Genomic DNA, 18,343 nt, shown 5'->3' on the forward strand with positions numbered 1-18,343 from the left:
CTCTCTCTCTCTCTCTCTCTCTCTCTCTCTCTCTCTCTCTCTCTCTCATTAGATGTAAGTTTCTGGCTACTGTTCCAGTGCCATTATTCCCTGCCTCCTTCCTTTTTCCTCATTACAATGTTAATGGTCTAAACCTCTAAAACTGTAAACAAACTCCCAATGATGTTTCTTTTTAGGAGTTGCTTGGTCATAGTGTTTCATCATATCAATAGATCATAAGTAAGGCAAATAAAATGGTAACTTATGAAAAACTAAGTAAATGGTTCCTGCTACATGCTACCCTATGTAATCTAAGTATAAGCCACATGCATGGATTTTTTAAAGGAAAACATCTTAGACAAGATAATCATCATTTCTAAGGCAATTGTGCTAAAGTTAAGTGTGTAGTGAATTGGTACATAACATGCAAGCATACTGTCATCATTTACATGGGTTTCTTGAGGGAACTGAATCTGACTTAGAGTTTAAACTGTGTCTAGACAGAGGAGGGAAATTTTCAGGAGATAACTCCCTGAAAAGCCCTCATATAAGAGGGTTTGAAGTAGACTAGGGAGGTCTTGGCTGTGGGTAAATTTGTCCAACAAGGCATGGCAATGTTGTCAAAGTGGCAATCTGAGATTTGGGTGCTAGAAGACTGGTCCCAATAGGCAACGTTGAAGTGTCACAACTTTAAGAGGTGGACTTAGTGACCAAGTGGCTAGATCATGGGAGTTATTACCCTCTGAAAAGATTAACATCCATTCCAAGTGACCCTGGGCAGTCACTGGGTTGTGAGCTCCTGAGTTGTGAGCTCTTCTTACAAGAACAATGTTGGGTAACCCTTGAATGTCTCTGACTTCCTGTCTTACTATATGATGTTTTCCTCTCCCATGTACTCCCACCATGATATTATTTTTTGCTATAAAAATAAAAAATGCATTACATTACATGTTTGAATATACAAATAAGTACAAATTTTAAAAAACACTAGAAAGCTAAATGTCATTTGGAGAAAAAGTTGGGCCTAGGAGTTTACTTTACACAAGCAAGTATTATGTATCTGCACCAAACATGAAGATTGTATAAATAAGCTCTGCATTTCAGAATCATTTTGTTTATGCTTTGGAAATATTACAAGTAAGCATAGTGAAATATAACCTGATAATAATTATAGCTTGAGAATCCAAGAATGGGCATAATCAGACATTAAATTAAGAAAACAAAGTGATCTTAATAGAATATGATGAATATAGATAAGTGACAGGCTAAGAGATATTGGCCAAACAAGGGTAGTCCAGATAGCAAGCAGAGTAAGAATGAGTTCCGTGCAAATCCTTCCCCATCATGGAGCATGGAGCTTTCAAAGATTGGTGTCACTAAGTAGTACATATAGGGATTTGAAATAACACAAGTAATTTCCTCTGGTTTTGTTGCATACTTGCCAAAAAATGTTCCTCTTACTTTTACTTCCAATGAGCTATTTATGGAGATACTTACCCCAAGCCACCATAGGAAGTTAACAGTTTTTGCATTGGAGAGCAATAAAAAGATGGAAGAATGATAATATTGCATTGCATATAAGCATCAACTTGCCAAATTTAAAAAAAAATAAAGCAGTTTTAGCAAAAGAAAAAAGGAAATTATTAATATGCATAGAGAATATTAGAGATGTTTCCTTCTTGATCTGTGGGTAGCATTGCTCCTGCTGGTGAAGGGTCAACAGGCTTCCGGATAATCTTATGACATCTGTCTAAATTAAGAAGACAGCACTGGCGCACTGAGCAGACATGGGGGTTGGGGAAAACATCCACCAATCAAGATTGCTTCTGGAAAACACCTCACACATATCTGCCAACCTAATGCATTCACAACTCAAATGGCCACTGTCACAGCCCCATAGGTCCCAGAGACAAGAAGAGAGTGGGCATGGAACAAAGCAGTCTTCTCAAAGTCACTTTCTACAGATAGACCTTTAATACCTTCTCAGAACAATGGGAATGCTGAAGCCACACTTGACTGTGGTTGTCTGTGCAAACAACCCTGCCAAATCTCTCCTGGGACAGATCTGCCCCTTCCTTTTTGTTACTGCATATCCTATTCCTCAGTCGAAACTCTGTAGAACATCATAAGATTAATTTAGTCTAATAAATATCCCCCAAGAAGCATGCTTGGCACAAACATATTCTCCTGAGAGTCATAGGATGAAAACTCCCTATTGTTGGAGGAGGCTATGCACAGAGAACAAAATGTTTGGCTCTTTCATCAGCATGCCTCTGAAGCATGACAGAGTGGCAGCCTTTCCTAGGAGAAAATGAACCCCTGAAATGAATCACCACAATTCTAGAAATAGGGATCCATGTGGGACCCCATGAATATTTCACTTTCTGATCAGCAAGGTTCCACAGAACTGGCACATTCTTAGCTGAGTGACATGATCTCAAGCCAAGTTTGTTAGTGGGGAGTCTCTTTTATTCCTTTAATTCTGACAGCCTAGAGGCTGAACCTACCTGGAGAGTGATGCTGTCTGAAGCATTTGTGACTGCTTCGAAGAAGAGGTGCTGCCTGCCTCCCCTCACAGACTCCTCTGTTCTCAGAGGAAGTGTGGGAGCTTTACAAGGTTCCTAGCTTTTGCCTTGCCTTTCTCTACTGGCAGAAACAAACCCACAGCAGCAAACAGCAAAAGTAGGGTCTATGGGACACATGCAACAGCTGTGAGTATATGCAGTTTCCCTTTTTAGTGCACACAGTGCCTGATGCTACACAGATCTAGTGTGCAGAATGCCTAGGACAGACAGGGTCTGTCCTCCAGCAGTTCTACAGGGTTGGTTCGTGTTTGTCTCCACCTCACACTTGGAGAAACTGAGTATCTCAATGGTTGCGCACTTTTATAAGGTAACTGAGGTGATCTATGAATGGAGCAATGGTTCTCCATTAGGGCAGAGTTTGTTCCATGAGACACTAGGCAACTTCTGTGCATCCTAGAAGGGGAGATAGAACCTATATCCAGTACATACAAGCTCAGAGGTACTGCTATGCACTGTGAAATAGACAAAACACCCACACAGCAAACACCCATCCAGCTTTACTCGGCAGGAGCACTGAGACTAAGAAACCTTACTGGAAGGATTATGCGGTCAACGTCAACACTGAAATGGCAGTGGTGTCTTCTGGATGATGTCTATCATGAGTCTGCTCTGAAAGGAAAGGGAAAGGAGGAGTATAGTTTTCATTTGGTATGATTTGGGCAAGATCTTCCTAAAATCTTCTTTGACAGAAGTCCTAGGACACAATGTGAGCCTGATCCCTACGCGGGGGTCACATTTCTGAGACCATCCAGGTTGTGTACAAATAAGTTGTGAAAGAGCAAGCTGGGCAAGAAGTTATCCTTCTAGTACAACTCTTTACTGACTCCAAACTACAGGTGATGGACCAAACCAGCAAACGTATATACGTGCAGAAGCCAGAGCACCACCTGTCTGTACAGAGAACCCTACCCACTCATGCATACAAGCAGTAGGTGGACATGAAGTCACAAAAACACTGTCCTCCCTGCTGAAAACTAGATATAACACAAGGGGCCCACCACAAGCCAGTCCTTACCTTCCTGATGTTTTCTCAAACTTCAGACAGGTTTGTATCATGTGCAGAAAGTTTAAAGAGGCAGAGTAATTGTATAAAAAGAGATAGCAGAACTTAGCACAATCTTCATCATCTCATACCTGGCCTAGTCCTGCTTAGCTGGACCTTTTCCAAAGAGGACTGTTGCCCAGGGTTGACCATGCCTCAGGCATCTGATCAACAGTTATTTTAGTTTTTTGGGGTTTTTTCGGTTTTTTTGTTTTTGTTTTTTGTGTTTTGTTTTGTTTTGTTTTGTTTTGAAGACAGTGTAGGTAAAGAAAACTAGATGTAAACCTTCTGTATAGTCAAGATGTCCTGGTCTCCATGGAAGCCTTACTGTGATGGGGATGGTTCCTGTAAGGATACTTCTCTTGTCAGATTGTTAAAGCTCCCCTTACATCTAAGTTCCTTAACACATCCCCCCAACAAGTAAAACATCAGAAAGTGAGCAGAGGTGGAAGTGACACAGCCTCTCCATCTCCCACTGAGAAAGTGTCACCAGGATCAGACAGAACCAAAACTAACTGGCCTGACCTTCTTCTAGAAATCTACAGAAAATTCTTGTCCTTTATATAGAAAGGCTATATTCCAGTTACCTTCCTGCCTGACTAACATCCCAACAGTAGCTGGAGAGACAGTGAAACACCACAACTCAACTTGACCAGACCCACCCACACTGTAGCTCCTACCTTTCCCAAGACCCAAGTTGACAAATCCCATCATATCTTTCCTGACCCGTACATCATATTGATGACATAAGATGCAACAGTACACAGCAAGACAGTCATAAATGTGGAATGGGTAAGCTTAAATTGAAGCCTACCTCAGCCACCTATCAGGTGGCAAACTGGGCAATTAGTTCACTTTGAAACCTTCCATTGTCTAATCAATACTAGGAGAATAGTAATTCAGGTTGTCTGGACAGCACCACAGGCTGAACGTGAGAATCAAATTCAAGAGAACTTCAAATGGGTCTGTAGGAACAGCTGATTGATAAATCATTTCTTATCTTCCTTAGACATCAGCTCCTGAGTCAGAATGCCCCTCCTCTTTAGGTTCATGGTATAACCTCTGAGACCTCCAGAGAGATGACTGAGAGTCATTCTACCTTATATTCCTCATGCCCATTAGCATGAGAAGGCCTGGGCCACTATTCTGATCTCAGTAGTGAACACTGCGACTCTCCACCTCAACCATCTATCTCAGGCTCCTTCTCCACCTACTGCCTGACATGCCTAACTGAATGAGGTCATCTTGAAGGACTGGGAGTTAGACAAATTCCCTGGTAGGCAGACTATGGAAGAGGGGCCATGACTAGGTAATAAAGATGGGGGAATTTCCATTTCTTTCTTGCCCTTTTGACCAGAGACAAAAGCCTGTCAACTTAAAACAAAGGCCTTGTAGTCTTTTTCTCCTGCCTGCTGATGGGATGGCTCTAGAGGCTGGCGCAGTACCTGTTATGCAACAGTTACAGACCAATCAATCATCCTATCAAGAACCCTGGACTGCAACATGCTAATGTGGTGCAATGGGGAGAAATTTCCCTTTCCATTTAACCACAGCTACAGTCTGAGGCCAGTCCAGTCCTGACTTGCTTCAAGGCTGCAAGAGCCCTGACATAGAAGGGGCATCTGGCCAGGAACTGCTGCTTCCTGAATAGCTGTGTGGCTGAGAAAGGGATGCTAAGTTGAAGGGTCAGTCACGAAGATGGCACCTGCAAAGCCTGATAGGATACAAGGACAGCTACTCTTCTCCTTCTGAGTACAGTAGGCTCAGCCAGGAAGATTACTCCCATGCAGGGAGATTTACCAGCTGCCTCCTCTCCACTCTTGCCCTGCTCAGCATCTCTCACTTTTGCATTCTTTCTGTTCTATTCTCAAGAAGGCAAATGCCTTTTCTGGTATGGAAGTTGTGAAGGAGGATGGAGAATCATTCCAGTTCACTGGTTATGTTCTAGAATGTGTTTGGTCTTTAAAAACACATTTATCTAAGCATTGAAAGGTAGGATTAAATTTGTCATACAGAATCCCAAGTCAGTCCTGTATTTCCTGATCTATATATGACCAGATCAGTTTCCTGGTAGTTCACAAAGGGCATGTCACCCTTTTGCCATTTCCACTCTGAGACTATTTGCGTGTGACTTTCTCGTGTGACCTCAGTGACAGAAATGAAAAGAGCACACACAGTCCCTGTCCTTTCCTCAGAAAACAGCTCTGGACACCACTGTGCTGTGGGGTTTTGTTACTCTTAGTAGCTTTCCCACTAACTCTGTCCCTTCAGTGTACTGTCAGCCCTGGGGAAACACAGGTCTTCTCTCCTCTAACTACAGAGAAACTGGAGCTGGCAGCCATGGGGATGTGGCTGAGAAAGAACTGAGGAAGACTTGCTGGGTGAGAACACAGGGTAGGGGCTTCCTCTCACATAATGAGATTCTATTTATCCTTATGGGCAGAAGTGGAGACAAAGAACATCTGCCTCCCTTGCTTCCTATAAGAAATCATTCCTACTTTGGCCTTCCAGTCCAACTTCCTTACTGGCTGGAAGCAGGTCAGAGGCTTTCAAAACTTGCTGTTCTGTACCTTGGCAGTATCTAAAGGTTCTTACTGCTGTGTTGTTCCTCTCCAGAACAGTAATCTCATATCACGACCCTCCCAGAGTCCTCTTCCTATGATAGCACCTGGCTGGCAGGGTCTTGGGAGCTTAGGAGACACTATTCTCAGGTTAACAGGCCAGGGACCATAACATTACTTAATATCTGAGCCTCTGACGACCTCTATAGCAAGAAAGATGCTTAACTTCCCTTTCCTTTCAAAACTTAAAGGATATAGGAGATATTTACCCTATACAATATTAATCTACTTACCTACACTGTACTCATCCATCCCTAAGGTCTGCTCTATCTCCCCTCTAGGAGTCAAAATGATTAATATTGCAGATGAGAAATGCAGCTTGCTGATAAGAGAAATGCCAATTGTATCTTTTGATACTCGCATACTTCTTCCAAGAACAGTTATCATAGTCATTGTAAAAGGAAGAAGAAAACACAGCTACTAAATGTAAATGATCAGACTGTGTTAGAAAAGAAATGGTGGGACATTCTGGTGTAGACAATTCTGGTATAGAAACCAGAATTGCTCCCAAATATCCATAAACGAACTTTGGATATTCTGTAGATGAGAAGAAAGAAAGGCTGAAAGTTTTTAGTAACCCTTCTGTGTCCAAACTCTCTCCTTGTTGTGGGAGAGGGGATGCAGAGGTTAGAGTTAAAACCAGAAAGTCCATGAACTAAATAATTAGTAAAGTCAGATATAATATCAGCCTAAATATGCAGAGGTAATTCACCTTAGCTAAGGCTTATACGCAGCATAACCCACTGAGTAAACAGATGGGGACTAAAGACATTGTATTCTGCAGTCCCTAGACAATGAGGTAATTGAAATTGTAACTCAAGCTCATACAGCTGAAATAGTAACCCAAGCCTCAGTACAATCATTTTGAAGAGGGAGCCTTCAGGATGTGGTTAAGTCCTGAGCCAAATGCTTACTTTCTTATCCCTCTCCCTAAGTGAGGATACAGGAAGATGAGAGCCATCTGCTGTTAAGAAGTCTTCCGCCAGAAACCAACTCTTGGATACCCTAATCTCAGATCTGCACCCTCCAAACTAGGGTGAAATAAATTTCTGTTGTTAAAGAATGGGAGATGAGTCAGGAAGTAAAAGAATTTGTTGTGTGAACATTATGATCTGAGTTCAAATTCACAGAAGCTACATAAAAGTCACATGAAGTAGCACGATGCTCTGTAATCCCAGAATTCCTGTGGTCTGTATCCAAACACAAATGTACACACACACACACACACACACACACACATTTTTTTTTAAAAATTGTTGTTTTTCTAGTCCATAGTAATCTTTAGTATAAGGTTATTATAGACTGTTCTAGTTAGGGTTACTACTGCTGTGATGAAACACCAAGGTAGCCCTTTCCTCCTCAAATTGCTTTGGTCATGATGTTTCAATAGTAACCCTAACTAGGACACCTAGAAATACTACCATATCAAGGAAATTTTCATGCCATATTGACTTATTAATTAAAGTAATCCTTAATAAGGATGCATGCTATGAACGGGATGCTGTGACTCATTACTGTAATCTAAGAATGGAAATTGATAAGACAGAAGGAGTTTTGCAAGTTTGAGCCCAGTTTGGGCTGCATAATGAGTTTGAAAAAAACCTGGGCTACAATGTGTGGCCATCCCAACATATGCAAACAAAACATGCACCATATTCTGGGTATTGTGAAAGTCAGCATAGGACAGGAAATAAGACCACAACAGCTGTCTGGAGATCAGAGAGCACACATTCCAGGACCAGATCAGAGGGAAGCCACAAACAGTAAGAAGTGAGATGAAAAAATGGGGGACTACAAAGAAAGATCCACATTCCAAAGATGTCTGGGCAGTCCCTGGCATGATTTAGAAGTCTAAATGAAACAAGCATCTGCTCCAGGCAAAAAGCTTCTCCTGTGATTCTAGCTGAGGCAAGAATCCCTTACAAAATGGTACAGTCTATGTGCTGTGTACACTGATTCCCCCAGCCCATTCCAGCCGTCTACCTCCCTGGTTAGTGCAACTCTACTACTTTGTCTCCTCCAAAAATAAACATACGTGCTCACCAAGTAGGACTTCTAGTTAGTCAAGTACTCCTCTTTTTTACTATTATTTAGGGGCAATTTTTGTCTTTCCTTCCTCCTTCTAGTTCCCTCCTCCCTATATTCCTTCCCAGGGTAGAACTAACTAGAACAACAAGAACAGATCCTCCATTATTATGATTCTAGCAAAGAGCTTTCTAGTGGTGCATAAAACTCCATATTACACATTTATTAGACGGAGGGAAGGAGAAACGTACTGCTTAAAGTACCTGGGAAGCACCTCTGTGTGTGTGGTTTGAGGTAGGTCATTTTCATTCAGTAAATATTTTGTAAATGTATATTACACACAAGAATAAGATCTTTTTAATATGCTACTACCTCTGTCCCAACCACTCTTGACTCCTGACCATTGCCCTGTTCACATGACTGAGAGTTTTAAACAGGTGAACCTCTCATGCCCTCATTCCTCACATCCACCCATCTATCAGACAAATGTCTTCTTAACCTTCTATACCCAAGGAACTAAGTAGAATCAGAAGTGTTTTTCTCTACACTTTTCAACCAATCTTTGCCTAGGAGCATAAGGAATGGGTGTTATTAGATTAGCTTATATGATATAGTCTGGGTAGTCTAATAAATGTCACCAGACAACTTAAGACCCTTGTAGCTCAGTCCATAGATGGATTTTTATGGTAGCTCATCCAGAGACTGGATGAATCATGTGGGGCTGAGTACCTGGAAAGTTTCTGGAGAGTTGTATCCCAGAACTGAGTATGAATTTCAGTGAAGAAATGCAGCAGAAGCAGATTCAAAGTAGATATATGTGCCAGCAAGAGTAAAGACATGTAGGCAAAGGTAAAGCCTCCTTATTCCAGCTTTTATCTGGGTACCCACCAAAGATGCCATGCACATTTAGTACCAGGTTTCCCACTTCAAATAATATAACCAAGAATATCCCTCACAGAAGTACCCAGTTGCTTGCCTCTTAAATGATTCCAGATCCAATCAGTGTGACAACCATTATTCGCCATCATCATGTCTTTTCTTGATTCTGAATTTTTGGTCTGTCTTTGATATGTCAAATATCTCTCTCAGGTCCCAGGGTGGTGATACCATGCTCACACTGAAGAACTGGTCTACTCCTCTCTCCTATGCATATAGGTACACACTAATCCTAGCCTTGGCTCCACGGGCCCTAATCCTGGACCAATTCGCCCACTTGGGCTCTCTTCACACCCTTCTTCCTGCTCCTCAGACATACAAACGTCATTTCCTTCTCAACCCACAGTATAGATTTTCTTTTCTGAAAGGTAAAACTTAAATTAATTAAAATAAATTAAGACTCAGAAAGCAGGCAATGTATTGATGAGTCTATTTGCTGTGCTCATTTGAACAAAGACAGGGCCCTGCTCCTGTCTGCTCTGTGACAATTAGGTTGCATGACAGCAATCCCTGTGTGGTTTACCTTTATTCCTGAGCCACTTCTGCTTAACAAATTGTAACTGTGAGCCAATAAAAAGCCCTTTCAGAAAGTAACTGGACATTTTTAAGCAGGCCAATGGGAACACTGCTTTGTACTTTTTAAGTAACTAATGCCTGTTCACCCTACAGTCATCTTCCAGCACTGGTGTCCTGAAGTAGAAAAAAGAAGGGAAAGGCCATTGGCCCCACTTTATGTGTCACCTTTCACCCTCTGGGAAGATTGAAGTATAATTTCTGGTTAATAGGAAATATGCTTTGGGGGAGAGTTTATTCTTTCAACTTTCCTATTTATGGTTTAAAGTGAAGGATAGGAGATTACATGAATGTCACTGGACACTCTTGAATCAATCCTTCTCTGTCTAGCATGCCATGTCACTAATGAAGGGTGGAGCAGTATAGAGTGAGCTCTAACGGCCTCTGGACAAAGCTCATCCATGTCTTCCTCTTGCCTGTACTTCAACAGACAAAATGGTAGCTGTCATGCATTCTCACCCAACTACCTTACTGATGCAGCTTATTAAAATGCCAGTTTTTCTCTTTTACAGATGTTCTTCTAGGATGGAACTAAAACTTGTTGTCATAAGGTTAAAATTACATCTTACACACAGTGTCTACCTGTGCCTATGTCTAAAATAAGATTTAGTCTGATTTCAGAAAACACAAAGATTATTACCATGTAGACTTTTAAATGCTTTTCTTCTTAATGCTTAAAAAGAACAAGAATCTCACAAGATACAGTCATTTAGTAACTTTTCAGAGAAGGATGCTTATTCTAGATCCCAGCAACATTCAAGTCCTTTGCAACATGTTTTAATATATACACATAATATCACATAATTTATTGTCAATATATTTATTATCTGTAGTGTCCACTGTGTACATAGTTGTTCTACTACTATATTGTCTAGGAAATAATGACAAAAAAACTAACTACACATATAAGTAGCAATGTAATTCTTTTCATGTATATGTGTATGGTATACATGTATGTTTGTATGCATGTTCAAGTGTGTTTGGGTATATATGTGTGTACATGTCTATAAGCACATACGTGTGTATATGTGAAGAGGCCAGGTTGATGATGGGAGGCCTCCTTGATCACTCTTCCATGTTTTTTTGAGGGAAGGTCCCTATACTATACATATATTAAGACAATGCAATATTAATTTCATCATATATAGATAATGTAATTTTCTTGCCATGTGTCTATGAGCATGGTGCCATCCACTGGAGCACAACTTATCAGAGGCACTTAAGGAAACAGATTCTTCCTGTTATAGCAACCACTGATGGTTTCTCAGCTATGGGCAGAAGGCCACGAGCCCCTATTTCCTGTGTGCTGGAATGTTGATTGACTTGATAAGTGCAGGTGTCTTTCCATGCTTGGAAGACTGATCCTCCTTGACCCTTGGTTTTTCTAATCTTTCCACCCTCTGTTCTGTGACTTCCCTGAGTCATGTGAGGATGAGACAAGATACTGATATCACATTTACAGCTGAGCACACCACAGAAACTTCCTCTCTGTGATTTGGTCACTTGTGAGTTTCTGTACTAACTTCTGTCACTGCATGAAGAGACTTTTCAGAGGACTTGGAGCTGCAGTGATCTATAGACACATATTTACAGAGGAGTTAGATCTCTTTATTTAGCAAAATAATAATAGGTTAACCACTAAGGCCCAGGAGCTCTCCAACCATGGGGATATTCTCTGTACTAGGCATGAGCTTCATCCTGTAGAACAGGTCCTACATAAAATCAGAAGGCAGTTGGTTAGCTGCTTAAAAATATTATGACCCTATTGCACCCATGGGCCTATCTTGCAAGATAAGCATTTCTGTAGCTCACAAGGTGAATATCTGGGTAAGACTATTGATTTTTCTCCACCAGCAACTTAGATAGCATTTTCTGGTGTTACAAAGGCTAGCTAGAGGAGGAAACCTTGCAAATCAATATAAGCTTGATTTCTCCTTGTCTAGAGACTAAGATGTGTAGTGTATTCAGCAACAGTCTTCTACATCAGGTTCTGGTTGGACATCAATAGCAATAGCAACAGCAGCCTGCATTGTTTTACAGGCTCTAGAACATCCCTGAACAACACCTCAAGGGGGATAGATATATTACACCTGACATTGGGATTTTTATTTAAAAGGAACAGTCTCCCATGTGTAATGTAACTCCCACTAAATTTGTGTGTGTGTGTGTGTGTGTGTGTGTGTGTGTGTGTGTGTGTGTGCTTAAAACAATAGGTTTTCATATGGCTTTTTCAAACATACTTGGTGTTACACCACTTTGGCTCTACCATCCCATCCTTCTCCCAGCCTAAACTCTAAGTAACGAATGGAAAAGATTCAGCTAACTACATTTGCCAAGCACAGTAGTTACAATAGTCTTTTGGGGACTGTAGACAAAAAGTGAATCTCTTTATTAAAACTTACTGAGTAAAGACCTTTAATCTTTATTTTTCTTAACCCAAGTTAGGACCACTCTCTAATACATGACTGGAGACCCTCACAGTTTCAGGTATCTTGCCAGTCAATTGTTGATTTACCAGTATGATGCTTAAGCCTCATCCACAGCACCAGGCAGCTGTATACAGAATCCTCTGGCATCTGGAGGTCTGTCATTGCTCATGATGGGGAGCTCATTTGCTTCCGTGGAAGCATACTCTATGTTTATGGCTGTGTGCTTCAGAGTCATCTCATAAATACTTTATCTATTTCACAAACACTATAAATCACACACCTGCTTATATAAATGTTGCTCTGACCTGCACCAGTTTTTAAAACAATAAGATGCCACCCAAATTTAGGCATTATTCAAGCAAGAGTCACTGTAGTTTTATGGATGAGAAAATGAGGTTTAAATAATGATAACTAGAGGCTAGAGAGGATAGCTTACTAGATAAAATGCTTGCCATCTATGCATGAGAACCTGAGTTAAAGGGAAAACCAGGCATATTTGTATATGCTTGCAACACCAATGTTAAGGAAGTGGACAGGCACATCCCTAGGACTTGCCTGCCAGCCTAGACTGCTCAGCAAGTTCTAGGCCTGGTAAGAAAGTCTGCCTCAAAAACAAGGAGAATGACTCCTGGGAACTAACTAAATGTTGATCTCTGGCTGCCACACATATGCATATTCATGTGCTTGTGAGCACACACACACACACACACCCATGCACATACACACATACACACAGATAACTATGGCAAATAATATAGTAAGTCCACCAACTAATGAATGACACAGTTGAAACCAGAACTCAGATCTCCTGCTTCATAGTAACTCTCTTCAAGAGCATGTCATTCTCAACCAGGGAGACCTAATCTCTTTATAAGGCAACACAATCTTGTCTTACCATCTATGATGAAAAATTGATCCCAAGATGTCCTATATAACAAATACGTTCAAGTTTCCCATAAAAATGAAAATATTGTATGTATCCTATGTATATCCATTGTTATACTTTAAATCTCCTCTGGACTCCTTTGCCACCTTATGCAATGTAAAAGAGATTTAAATAATTGTTATCCTATATTTTGAAGAATATAATGACAAGGACAACATCTGCACATGTTCAGCAGAGACACAGCTTCTCTTTCTCGGATATTTTCAATCCACAGTAGATAGAATGGTATGAAGGACCAACAGCTAACCTGGAAAATTACTCAACCTGTAGCCGTTCATATGGGCTTTCCCCAGCTTCTCTGACAGAAGATAAAAATTATAAATAAGGACTAAACTGTAGGATCTTATTTCTGGGAAAAATTAAGTTTAAAATTGTAGTAGTCGGTCGGGGGAAAAAAGGAAGTAGCCTTAACTTGACTCAAAATCTTGTACAGGACCAGTGGCATCCTGTCTCCAAGGAAACCCGCAGATCCTGTAGGAATGATGCCTGCCTTGAAGGGACCTAGAAGACAGCCTGACTCCATAGCATTTTTAGACCTGCATAGCTGTCAGCCCATGCAAAGCCACACTTCATTCTCCAAAATTCTTGCATTATTTTAAGTGTACATGGGCATTTTAACTCTCACACCAACCATCGCCATACTCTATTACCCTCTTCGAATCATGAACATCTTTGAAATACAGTCCCAAATGAAACTTTGGCAACTTTTAAGTTATAGTTTTGCCCACAGTGATTCTGGAAGATTTCCTTTGAAAAAAAATCTACTGTTAATTATCAAATCACTTTAAATTGGCAGGATTTCTCGGTGACACTATATTATTTTATGTCTCATATATCAGCAGGTGCTCACATTACTCAGAGTTCTTGAGTCATAGGAGCATTAATTATAATAGCTTTAGTTATTTCTCTGCAACAAAAGAAAAGGGCCCTTAAACATACCAGTGAGGATTAATGTTTGGCACATGAACAAAAATGAGTAGTGTTTTTTTTCTTTAAATCTGTTGCATTAAATCATATAATTAGACACAACTTTTAGGTGCAATTTGTTTTTGTAATTGTGTTCTTAGTAGTATAATTTTTAATTATATATGAAGAATTCAATGTTCATTCTTTGTATTTTTAAGCTGCAATTTTTCTTTTCTACCTGGAGCTCCTCTATTCAGACTTACTTCTTTGACATAGATTATTTGAATTACTAACTCAACAATAGATTATAGCTTCCTCAATTTTACTCAATTTAGTAAGATGAAAAGTACCTGGCTTTGAAAATACAGCATAACTCTGAAGATAAAAGTAATAATAGCTTCCTATAATGAGAGTATGCCAAAAGAATAATTTGTCATTGTCCTTTCTTTCTTTCCTTCTTTAGGCAAAGATCACCTGTCTCTGTCATCTGAAACAATTATATTGGTTCTCTGTAATAGTTGCCAACTTTGTGCTCTCCCAGAGGAAAAATCCACCCACACATCTTCACCCTGCCCCACATATTAGCATAATGGAATGCTCCAGCCATGCTGCAGATGTGGCAGCCGTCTCCTGGACTGCAGTGTGACTTCCTGGTTTGACTCTACTGGGACTATATCAGAGCCCGCACAGCTGCTTGTTCTTAAAGCTCAGTTCACATCACAATGATGGGGATAAAAAGCTATTTGTAAGGAACTTTGGGCAATAAAAACAGTGATAACAGTAATGGCAATGTAGCTGTTACAACAACTGACACAGGGAAAGAAAAGGTAAACCAGTAAAGTAGTTGTCCCACAAACAGGAGGACCTCTGTTCAGATCCCCAGAACCCACACAAAAAGATGATGGTGGAGCCACCAAGATACTGCAGCAGGTAGAGGCACTTGTCACAAAGCCTGATAACACACATGGCAGAAAGGGAGTCAACTCCTAAAGATGTCCTCTGACCTCCACATACACACTATGACATGGACACACCCACATACATGCACATGAATGAATAAATGAGTGAGTGAGTGAATGAATGAATGAATGAATGAAACTTTGAAGTTTCTAAAACTGGACACAGTGTCTTGTCACTGAAATCTTAAAGTAAGAAGGAACTGACACTCACAATATAGCATGGACAAACCCACATACATGTACTCAAGTTAATAAATAAGTAAGCAATAAATAAATACATAAAACTTTAAAAATTCTAAAACTTGGGATAGTGACTTGTCCCTGCAATCCTGGGGTTAGAAAGGGTCCCTAGGCTTACTGGTAGCTACTCTAGACAATCAGTGAGCTCCAAGTTCAGTGGGAGACACTGCCTCAAAAAGAGTAAGAGAATGAAAAGACAGCCAGCATTGACCTCTGGCCTCCATGTGTGTCTGCACACACAATTGTACACAAACACATTCAGCTACCACTATCAAAAAAAATAATATGCAAGGATTGAGGCCCAAGGTTCCCAATGAATCCAGGAGCACGGCTGGGCTCCACCATATCTCCCTTTCTCAAACTCGAGCTGCTTCACTCTTTCTCCTAACCACCATAATTATTATGTTTCAAGAAGAGATGCCAATTTATAAAATTCTTAATGCAAAACTAACATCAATCTTCTATTTAAAACCATTGAAAAACTGGAAACAAATGTGGAAACATTTAAAGCCTAGAAACAGCATTTATGGTTACTTAGAATCATATCCCACCTGCTTTTATAATCATACCCCAAAGCACCCCCGGCTTTGGCAGGTGGGAAGCATGCAGTATGTACAGTAGAGCCCACTTATCTCTTATCTCTACAGTAGTCATTGTTAACCATATCTTGAGGTTGTTGAAAGAAACCTTGTAATATAAGGAGCTCAACCAAGTAAATTACAGGAGATACATGAAAAGAATCCTATGCAGTTATTACCAATCATGGCAAAGTGTAATTGTGTGGAAAGCTAGTCACCATGAATTCATGGAAAAGCAGTGTGCAGGCTCAAGGGAAGGAGTAGCCTGTGCTGTCCACATTTTCTCCTTCCCTCCGTGCTCTCCTTGGGTAGCTCTTGTGCCTCTCAGTCACATACTCAACCTTTCTACCTTCTTGAAATATTTAAATATTTTGCCAAAAGAACAATAAAAGGAGGAGACAAAGGAAAGAGAAAATAATGTCTTTTCAACTTTGCCTCAGCTAGATTACCTGCTACCTGGGCATGCTGATAAGAAGGGACATGTTTGCCTCCAGGCAAGATGCTTCTTCCTGTTGAAGACTGTGAGCTAATGGCGGGACTTATTCTCTGAGCAGAAACTGGATCTTTCCAGAATGTGGATACTGAAAAGGGAGAGTCACTCTTGGTCAGGAAGCTGACAGGAACCTGTTTCCCACATGATTGCTGCCTTAAATGGAGGAGACCACAGTTGCCCCCAGAAGAGACCCCTCATCAGGGACTGAGAAGGTCCAGCAGGAGTTCACCATGTAAAAGGGTGACTAGGGAGAAAAACGAGAATAGAAGCACACAGCCCAGAAGGACAGTGCACCTGAAGCATAAAACATGGTTGGTCATTTGTCTCCTTTGTATAATAGCAACACCTCCAGATTACCAGTACAGCTGCCTCTGTCCTCCACACTGAAAGAGGAGTGTGTTTCTCATTGTGGTTTTTTTTTTGCACAGTTGTAGTATTTTAATGTTGTTTGGGTTATGTTTATTAGTGTATACTGGCTGAGTAAATGATGAGTCTCATTATGACATTGCATACCTGTATATTATGTGCTTTACTCACAGTCACTGCCCATCACCCTCTGTTGTCTCTTCTCCCTGTGACAGACAATCTCTTTCCTCTTCCAAAATTGTCCCCTTCTATTTACATATCATGCACATGCATAGTATGTGTTTGTGCATACATGTGTGTGTGAGCATATGTGTGTGTGCATGTGTGTGTGAATATAGGTGCACAGATGGGGTTTTCACGTGAATGTATGTTCACCTGTGAGTCCTTGTTCACCCCAAATAAAGCTTACAAGCTGTTTCATTGACTATTGTCTAAGAAAGCTATTTTCTAACAGAGCTGTAACACTGAAGAGTTGTAATACTGGAATCTTCTGAGGAGACCACCTCCTCCCGGCATTCACCAACCGTTCTGAATTTTTGCTTCATCCTTTCACATCCAGTGTGCATTGAGGTCCAGACACCCCAAGGGAAGACATGGACCTTAGAACTCGGCTCTGATCCATTCTTCTCTGTTTGATGTGCAGTAGCACTTGGATACCCCATGGGAAGGAGAAAAATGGAACCACAGAATGAGAAGTGAGAGTCCATCTTAACAAGAAAAACAACAATATTTAAAAGGGGGGTTATTTATGACACTGAAGCAATAGTTCCTGGTACATAGGGTACTTCTAAAAAATTGAATTCAAAACTAAGCCATGAAAATTAAGAGGCTGCCAGTCATCCACTATGAAGGCAAAGGGGGGAGGCAGGTATATTTTAAAGTGAAGGGGATTAACTTAAAGTTTGTACTCACCTAAACTACCTTTGATGTCTAAATCCTCCAGAGAAAACAATCAGAATGTAACTGAAAACTTGGACACTACAGAGTTGGTCTGTGTAGAACTTGAAAGAGACATCAGGATGTGACCAGAATGATTCCCAGAGGTCAGTGGTGGAGTGGACAGGGCAGGCAAAGAAGTAGCTAGCCAGAATGCAAAGAAGCTATGCAGGGACATCAAGGCTTTAGGAACACAGCAGAAGGTATTGAAATGAGCAAACAGGACCTTCCACTGCCCTGCAATCTTTGCTACTTGCAACATCTGACTTCCCTGCCTTTCACCTCCCTTCCTCCACAAGCCCAGGTTCTGACACAGTCACAGAGACAGGACTACAGCTCTCTAGCACAGAACAGCCAAGCAGAGACAAATTTTTCAGAGAAGTAAACAGCAAGACACAGGTGCCAACTTTCCCAGTCAGATACTCCTGTGTCTGGCTTATAGTTGAATGTTCTAACACACAGCTCCAGAGCTAAGTCACAGAGAAAACTAAGCATGGGCAACAGCTCCTTCTGCAGTCTCCCTTTGTTCATGCTAGTGAACAAAGGTGGGTTTTTGGGGTGCTCTAGGATAAGAGCTTCTGATAAAGGAGCATTTTGATAATCAGCTGCTTGGCCCAGCACTATTTTTCAATCAGTTGTTTCTCTCATCCTGTTTCTTTCCTGTTTAATCCACATAGCCAAAAGTGATGATGTGTTTAAAGTAGCTGGTACTGTGTTTCTAGAATCATA

The sequence above is a fragment of the Grammomys surdaster genome, unplaced genomic scaffold (assembly GCF_004785775.1).
Source record: "Grammomys surdaster isolate TR1022 unplaced genomic scaffold, NIH_TR_1.0 64, whole genome shotgun sequence".
NCBI lineage: Eukaryota > Metazoa > Chordata > Mammalia > Rodentia > Muridae > Grammomys > Grammomys surdaster.